At 40.9% G+C, this 9,258-nt stretch overlaps 1 protein-coding gene across 1 annotated transcript in view; it reads right to left on the minus strand.

Annotated features, from left to right (window-relative positions):
* SPART (spartin) overlaps nt 1-9,258 on the minus strand; it is a 377,051-nt gene that overhangs the window by 265,845 nt on the left and 101,948 nt on the right. The gene's annotated exons all lie outside the window — the stretch shown is intronic.

Below are 9,258 nucleotides of genomic sequence, written 5' to 3' on the forward strand. Positions count from 1 at the left end.
CTATGCAGTAGGTCCTTGTTGGTTATCTATTTCATATATAGTAGTGTGTATATGTTAATCCCAAACTCCTAATTTATCCCTCCCCTGCCCTTTCTCCTTTGATAACCATAAGTTTGTTTTCTATGACTGTGGGTCTATTTCTCTTTTGTATGTAAGTTCATTTGTATCATTTTTTAAGATTCTCTATATAAGTGATATCATATGATAATATGTCTCTGACTTACTTCACTTAGTATGATAATCTCTAGGTACATCCATGTTGCTGCAAATGGCATCACTTCATTCTTTTTTATGGCTAAGTAATATTCCATTGTATATATATACCACATTTTCTTTATCCATTCCTCTGTCAATGAACATTTAGGTTGCTTCCATGTCTTGGCTACTCTAAGTAGTGCTGCAATAAACATTGCGGTGGTGGGGGGCGGTACATGAATCTTTTTTTTCTTATTTGGCTGAGCTGGGTCTTAGTTGTGGCATGCAGGGTCTTTCGTTGCAGCGCGTGGGTTTCTCTCTAGTTGTGGCGCATGGGCTCTTTAGTTGTGGCACACGGACTCCAGAGCACACAGGCTCAGTAGTTGTGGCACACAGGCTCAGTTGCCCCACGGCATGTGGGAACTTAGTTCCCTGACCAGGGATCGAACCTTCATCCCTTGCATTGGAAAGCATATTCTTTACCACTGGACCACCAGGAAGTCCCACAGGTACCTTTTTGAATTATGGTTTTCTCCATATATATGCCCAGGAGTGGGACTGCTAGGTCATATGGTGGCTCAATTTTCAGTTTTTTAAGGAACCTCCATAGTGTTCTCCATACTGGCTGTACCAATTTACATTCCCACCAACAGTGCAAGAGGGTTCCTTTTTCTCCTCACTGTCCCCAGCATTTATTATTTGTAGACTTTTTGATGATGGCCATTCTGACTGATGTGAGGTGATACCTCATTGTAGTTTTGATTTACATTTCTCTAATAATTAGCGATGTTGAGTATCTTTTCATGTGCTTTTTGGCCTTCGGTATTTCTTCTTTTCTGAGGGTCAGAATTAATGACTCATTTCTAGCAAATAGAATGTAACAAAAGTGACAATGTGTGACTTATAATAGTTCATAAAGGCATTGTGGTTTTCTCCTTGCTCTCTCTCAGAAAACCTGGGGGAGGCCAGCTGCCATGCTTTGAGGACACCAAAAGATTTGAGAACCTTAGCCTTCAGTGACAGGTCAAAGTATCAAGCCAAACGTCTGCATCTTGACAATGTGAGGCAAATATTCCCTTTAGGTAACTTCAAGATTCAGCTACTGCCCAATAGAGCATCAGTCTTCTTGTGGATCGTGGATCATATATTATACCAGGATTTGGCTAAATCCAGCCCACTGTCTGCTTTTATAAATAAAGATTTATTGGAACACAGCCAGGCCTATCTGTTTACATATGGTCTATGGCTGCTTACAACAGCAGAGGTGAAGTTGTCACAAAAACTCTACAGCATACAACCTGAAAAGCTTAAAATAGGTACTATTTGGCCATTTACAGAATAAGTTTGCTTACACTGATGTGCTTTGATTTACTCTGTTTGTGCAGTTTGTACTCATTTTTTCCCAATGAAATTTCAAGGTATGGCTTTTTCTAGGGATCAGAAACTTTCTCCTCTCTCCCTCTTATCCTTGTCTAACCAACATCACAGATGAGTAACTGATCAATGCCAGAGGGTGGTTGGTTAATATTCCAAATGCCATTATATTGAAGGTTAGTTTTCAATTTAAAAATTATGAGGGTACACAAACATTCAGTCTATAGCAGTAATCAAGGAATTTTAATACCATATAAATTTGTTTCCCACCATCATCCATTTAAAAATACATAAAAGTGCTTTTTAAATTGACAGTTTACATCTTCCTTTCTATGTGAACCTGTACTTCCAGTCCATGTATCCTCCCTGGCAATTAAATTTTATATTGTGTGTTTGTACTCACAAGTTTTGTATTTATCACCTTCATTTCTCTGCAACAAATATATAGAGTTGACCCCTTGAACAACTTGGGATTGAACTGCTCAGGTCCACTTATACACAGATTTTTTCAATAGTAAATATGACAGTACTACAGGTTCTGGGGTTGGTAGAATCCCAGGATGTGGAACTGCAGATATGCAGAAACAGTGGATAAGGAGGGCCAACTATAAGTTAAACTCAAATGTTTGACCGTGCAAAGGGAGGGTGCCCCTAACCCTCCCATTGTTCAAGGGTCAACTGTCTATAAACTGAAGTTTTAATGTAAGTTTACATTTTCTGTGAGCATAAGGCTCTAAGTGTTAAAAAATTTCTTCTAGATCAATTACTATTATAATTATTATTAATGTACAATTGACAAAATTTTTCATATATTAAAGCTTTTTACCAAAACATAAATTTATTTTAAAATTTTATAAATAACTATTAAGCATAAAAACTAATATTTTATTGAAAGTTCTTCTCTTAATAAAGGAGGACACTTTTTTCTAATTAATTATTTCATCCATAGGTGAATTTACTTGTTTCTAGATTAAATTATATCAAATATAGGCCATCGATTATATTATTATTTTCCACAGTAAGATTTGGGATCATTGAGGTATATGCCTTTCTTATGTGTAGTAGGAGTAGGGGTATTAGAAATGCCTGTGAGTTCTCAGGGGGATCAATTTAAGAAAAATAATCAATATGAAGTTGAAGTTTTCCTTAAAACTATCATTTGCACAAGTTCTCTCTTGGAAAGCCTTCCTGTACCTTATGGGAACCGAGTTTGAAGCTCACTGAAGTGAGGACCCGTGAAATTTCAGAGGGGTAAGGAGAGAAGTGAGGACAAAAGTGAATGATGAACAATCACAAGAGGTAGTGACAATAACTGATAAGGAAAGAAAAGAACAGAAAAAGGAATAGTAATAAATTAAAAAACAGGATGTCATTAGATTTAGTTCATACTTACTCAAGTACCAGAATTCAAAAATCATGTGGCTCTAAGAGGACATTAAGAAATTTAAGAAATGTATACTGCCTATTTTTAGGGAAATATGGGCTCCCTTCTCCTCCTTCCCCCAAATATGGTATATACATAGAGGAAAAATAAATCACATTCTGTGTGAAAAAAAAAAAAAAAGAGTGGATGATCAATTGTGAAAAGCTGTAGGGCCACTGGTTTGGAGAATTGGTTAAGTGGAAGTTCATGGTGAAGTAGGAAAAGGAAAACCAAGAGAAAAACAGCAAGAGAATGGGAAATAAAATTTGTTTTAAGAAAAAAAGGAGAGAAAATGAGACAGGCAAGATGGGAGTGTTTGCACACTGTTATGGGGGGACACAGGGGGAAGCACCAGGACCACAGCATGTCCAGGAAGGTCTGTTTTCTCAGACATCTTCATGATGACCATCTACTCCAGCTCAAGTCTATCTTGTTCATGACTGTGGACAAGTTCCTGGCACACAGGAGGCGCTCAAAAAAGATGTGTTGACTAATGGAACATATTTATGAAATTTAGACTGCAAGGCACTATTCAGGGAAAGCTTTCTCTGCCTATCTGCCTTGACTATCAATGCAAGTAGTGAAAATACAATTACTATATTTATAGTTTTGGAGCAACTCTTCCCAATTTTTGTAACATGTACTTTGTATAGTAATACCTTCTGGGGGTTTTCTAAAAGACATTTTTAACATATGAAAATTATAGCCCACTCTGCAATAGTAGCCCTATTGGGTCTGATGCTCTTCACTGCCCTTCCCCTGCAGGGTTTGTGGAAATCTCATGCTCTCCTATTCTGCACACATAATACTCTGCTCATATTTATTGTGCTGAAAAAATCAGATCCAATTCTGTTTTCTTCTCTTTTTGACTTTAGAGCACATTTGCTCGATGCATATTTTCCCAGGCTGCTGATTGCTGATTTGCTTTCACCTGGATGTCTGGGGAGGTGGTGCCCATATACCAACTCTCCACTTGACAGTCAACACCACTCACAGTCACTGCTCACATCACTCACACCACTGCTGATGAGGATTCCTCCGAGTAAAGCCACAAAATAAGGCAAAGAATAGAGCAGATGTGTTTGGCTCAGAACCATTTCAGTAACAATTTTCTATTTTCTTGCAGATGATCAACTCTAGTATTGTTAAACTATTATACTTCTGGGTTTTTAACTGTTTTTCCACAAGAGCAAGTATATTTTCACCACCTGAAGGCACATGCCTAAGTAGATTTTCCCAACAATATTTGAGTGTTGGACTGAGGCATGGATAGCAAAGCTATTGTCAGACACTGGGAATTCCCAGTGACAGACACTATGACAGACAGCCCAAATATTTCAAACCCCTTTAGCTCCCTCCCTTCACCCTCCCTCCCAACCCTATTTCTTGCTAATTCTTTCAAAATTAGCTTTTCTCTCCTAACAGCCCAAGTTGCCCTTTTGCTGTTATGAAATTACAAACCGCGTCAAGGCAAACCCATCTCTGAGAAGTACCTAAGAGGCACATTATGAACTGCAAAGCTCCCACGGAGCAATTTAAAATGATGAATATCCTTTTCAAACATCCTTTTCAAAATTGCACATGGACTTCAGCCAGTCACACGACAGAGATGTGGAGGATGCATTCAACTCCCCATCTGCTTTTCACATTGCTCATCCCTGATTTATAACCCACAGTAAGTCACTTGGCCACACAAACATAGCTGATGGGCAAACGCAGCCCCCAGCATCTAAGAAAGAAAAGATGGGTCCCTAGCATTAATATTTTTCTCCTACCTGCACCCTGATGTGACTCACTGCTATTCCGAGAAGAGTTCTACCCACTAGTCTCAGAAGAAGAAAAACACCAAACCCTGAGGTACATTTTAGACTTTGAGAAAATAAATAAAGCTCTGTAGGGATAACTTCAGACTTCTGCTTTCATTAAAGCAGCTTCATTACATCTTCTCTCCCTTCAAACACAGCAGCATGCGTAAATTCATTCCTTTCTGTGTCAAGCCTTATTAACAGAATCACTTTTTTTTTTTTCTAGAATGTGTACCATTTACTGACTAGGTGAGACACATAGATATTTCCTTTTGCACAAGCCATGAGAGGGCACTGTATGTCACAGGAGATGAAGTGAAGCCTACGGCAATGAATGCAAGTAACCCCAAGGCACGACTAATGTAATTTCTGAGCAGAATCTCAAAGCGGCCAGACAAGATGACCATCTTACTCTCCACCTTAGCCCAGCCCCACCTCCTGTAAGAGCTGAAGGGTAACAGAAATTATGCAAGGTCGTACTCCAGGGCCGCAGAAGGCAGACTGTGAAGTGATAGTGTTTGCTGCCATTTTGGCCACACTTCCCCCAGCACTCTTCACACTGGCTGCCCACCAGGACATTCCCTCGTGGTAATGTTCCATTAGACAGTCCCTTAGAATGTCCCTGGGACCTCTCACCGCCATTTTCTATTATCTACTCCCCACCCTCCCCTCCCTTGTGTCTGATTTTTCTGACCTATAACCAGCTCATCTCCTAAGTATCAGACCTCTAAGCGTTCAAATTTAAGAATGAACTCATTTAATCTGCTCAGGTGCTAATGGCTAATGCAGAGAAAAACACCTCTGGCTCTTCTTTCCCTCCAAGTAATAGAGTACATTTTAAACAGGGACTTCTTATAAATCATTATTTTCCAGCCCAGAGGAAGGGTTCTGCTGCTGGGAAACTTCAAGGAAGATAGGAAAAGAAAGGACATCTTTGGAGAGGCAGGTCAGTGACTTCTGAGATATACTATTTGACAGCTGTTTCCTGTGTCCTGGTCATAGCATCACTAGAATCTTTGGGATCCTTTGGTCATATGGAATAGTCTTATCCTGGTTACCTCAAATAATAGGCAAGTTATTGTAAGGATATACATTGAAATGAGAACCTGGAATTTCAAGGGAACCCAAGATTAGCTATGGCTAATTAGTTTCACAGAAATGGAAATGCAGTTTGGAAAATGGAAAATAGTTCAAGTTCAAGGAAAATCTAGAGCTTGGAGAGCAGGGGTTCATCCATTCCCTCACCATCATGGGGACTTAATGCCTCTGGCTTCTGCTTCCTTGCAGCTGTCAGCCAACCACCTCTTCGTCTCCTCTGCATGTGCTTTGACATCTGCTAGATCACAACTTTCGCTTATTCATAACTCCTGCTTACTCACAATTTCAGCCTACACATAGCCCCTGGGCGTGTGCTTTTAGCTTCTGTTCTGGATTCTAACTGACCCACTCACATATTTCCAGTTTGAATGTCCTAGAAGGAGAAGTTACCCGGATCAGTTTATTAGCATTGTGCTTGTTGAGGTAGAGCCTCTGTACCAGGCCTCAGCCAAAGCACTCTTATTTGCTAAGAATCAGTTTGGCTGGTTTAAGGGAAAAAAAATTTATTGAAAGGCTACTGGATTTTCAGAGAGAGGCTCAGGAAATGAACAGAAACAAAGGGAGGCTGAGAAGCCTGAATCACAGCCAAATCATACCTCCAAATTAGCTGAGAGCAGACATTACTGCCATCACTGAACACGAGGAGCTGTAACTTGTAACTGACACCTGGGCACTGGAAACCAGATCTCACTGCTTGTCCCCCTGCCCTTGCTGGCCCTGGAAACTGGACATTGTTTCAATCACTGCCAGAAAGAGCCCTCCTCATCTCAGTTCCCTTGTGTGACCCAGTCCCAATTCCATGTCTAAGGAAGGTATATTCGATTGGCCAAGTCTAGGTCACATACTCTCACCCCAGCTGCATGGGGGTTGGGTGGTGATGGGAGAGCAGGAAAGAGTATACGGCCTTTCAGGCTTCATCAGTGGGAGATGAGCTCTGCCTCTCACCAAGTTTCAAACAGTGGCTAGATGATGGGCACCTAAGAAAAAATTTGGACACCCAGCACACGAAGCAGAGTAAGTGAGCTCTGCTCAGGGGAGCAGAAGAGTGCTCTTCACTCAGCAGGGGGCTGTGGGCAAGGAGGGCCTTTTGACTGGCCAGTTCAAGACAATCTCATGACCAAAAAAGCACAGGGAATTCTTTCATGTGCACTGTTTGAAGCCTCACAAGGCACACTTATATTCAAAGTAGGTGTTTATAGGTCTGTCTGCCTGGTTGGTCTGTAAGCATTTTAGGGCAGAGACTCTGTTTTCTTTATTTTTATTTCCCTAGTGCCTGGGGCACTGCTTGGCATATAGCAGATGCTCCAAAAATGTCTGACGAATTTAATAAGACTGTGGTCCAGGAATTTTCCCATAGCATTAGATAACACAAATTTCTCCATGCTTTTGGGAAGACCATGATTTAAACAAGCAAATAAACAAGAAGGACTATTGAAACATCATGAAAAGGCAAAAGAAGTAAGAATTTTTATGACCCACGCTCTCATCCGAGTTATCAGTTCCTTCACTGGGCAGAGATCTCTGAAATTGTGGCAGATGGAAAGTGGGAACTGCTTGAAAAAAGAGACATGGAGGCATGAGAGAGAGGACGGAGTTTGGGAAGGAATCATTAAAAGGGGGGCAGAGATGAAGGAATCAAGGAAAGGGAGCAGAGAGTCCAGCAAGTATTAGAAACAGAATGTAAGTTTCCTGATAACCTAGAAGGAAATTAGAGAACAAAGTAATTCTGAATGCTGCTTTGATGGCAGCAAGGAAGAAAAGATGGAGCTAATATTTTTAAGCACTTATTATATGCTAGACAATTGCTAGGAATCGTGTGTGTGTGTGTGTGTGTGTGTGTGTTTAACTCTCACAACAACCTAATAATGTAGACACTATTATTTCCATTTTATAGATAAGGAAAATGAGGCTTAGAGAAGTTAAGTGATTGGCTTAAGTCACAGAGATAATAAATGACAGCATCAGAATGTAATGACTCTCCATCTGATTCTAAATTCCACACTTTTTTTTTTTTTTCACCAATCCATCTCTCTCTGAATAAGACAGAAAAGGGTTGGGGGAAAGATGGGATGATCATGCTTGCTAGAAGCTTGGAACTATGTCTCTAAACTGTGCCTGCAAAGTCCCAGGACCTTGAGTGGTGCCTGACCTACTTTTGAAGACTTTCTATGGAAGCAAATTTGACAATTAAAATTTTTTAGACCATTTGTACATGAAATTTAATAAAATAAAGACATGGGAAGCTTTGCCTCCCTATCAATTTTGAAATAGCTTGTGGCAATTTGTTACAGCAGCCCTAAGAAACCAAGTTCAGGACATACCAAGAAAACCCTTAGAGATTATTTATTTATTACTTACTGTGTATTGAAATGCAATTGGTATACAGCAAAGCAATGATTTCATGGATATTACTGCTTATGATGAATCTAAGTAAAAATCTAAGTACCTAATAGAGCAGGTGGTAGATGGATGTAATAAAATTCATGAAAGTGGCATGTGAACGGGTGAAGTTTAGGGTACAAATGCAAGTGTGTTGGGAGAGAAGCAGGTCTCAGAATCTGCCCTTTGGACAATGCAGCTCATTCCAGCATCCTGCATTTTAGATCCTATATAGAAAGATTCATATAGAAAAGGCTGACACACAGACAATTCTCCTGGAGAAGGAAAGGGGAGAGATAGAGCCTTTGCTCACTTACCAAAGGGGCCTCAGAGTTAAGCCCGCCACCCCCAACCATCTCTACGGGGAGAACCACCGAACATGGGCACAGCTACCATGATCCCAGGAGCTGGGCACTGGTAGGTGGCAGTATTTGTGCAAATTTATATGGTCACTGAGACTTGAGCAGCATTTTTTAATATTGATTTGTATGATGTGCTTTCTTGGCCACAGGGGGATGATGTCAGGGGGAACACAGCAGGACAGGCAGGCAGGGACAGGCAGAGCAGGGACTGGAGGAAAAGGTGGCCACACCAACACCTCCCAGGGCTCAGCACTTCGCAGGCCATAGAGCCACCTGGCTTGTTGACTGTCAAAGTGGAAGAGACCTCAGATATCAAATAATCCAAGCCTCTCACTTTCCGGTTGAAAAACAGGAATCCAGAATCGCTGGGTGAAGGTCACAGGGCTGACTAGTAACCGGAGTCAGTCATATCAGTTAAGGGCTCCCTTTCCAGAGTTCTTTTAAGATGTATGATTCTATCTAAGCCAGTGACCCAACAGGGAGTTTTATGATTGCCTGTCTCCCTGGCAGTGAGAGCAACTGCAATCCTACTCAGCTCATCTGATGTTCAGGCAGAGGATTCAGAGGGGAAAGAAGAGAAACGCCGAAGGAGAGACGTCTGAGGCGAGGCCCACAGGACCGG

Source organism: Globicephala melas, chromosome 18 (assembly GCF_963455315.2).
Source record: "Globicephala melas chromosome 18, mGloMel1.2, whole genome shotgun sequence".
Lineage (NCBI taxonomy): Eukaryota > Metazoa > Chordata > Mammalia > Artiodactyla > Delphinidae > Globicephala > Globicephala melas.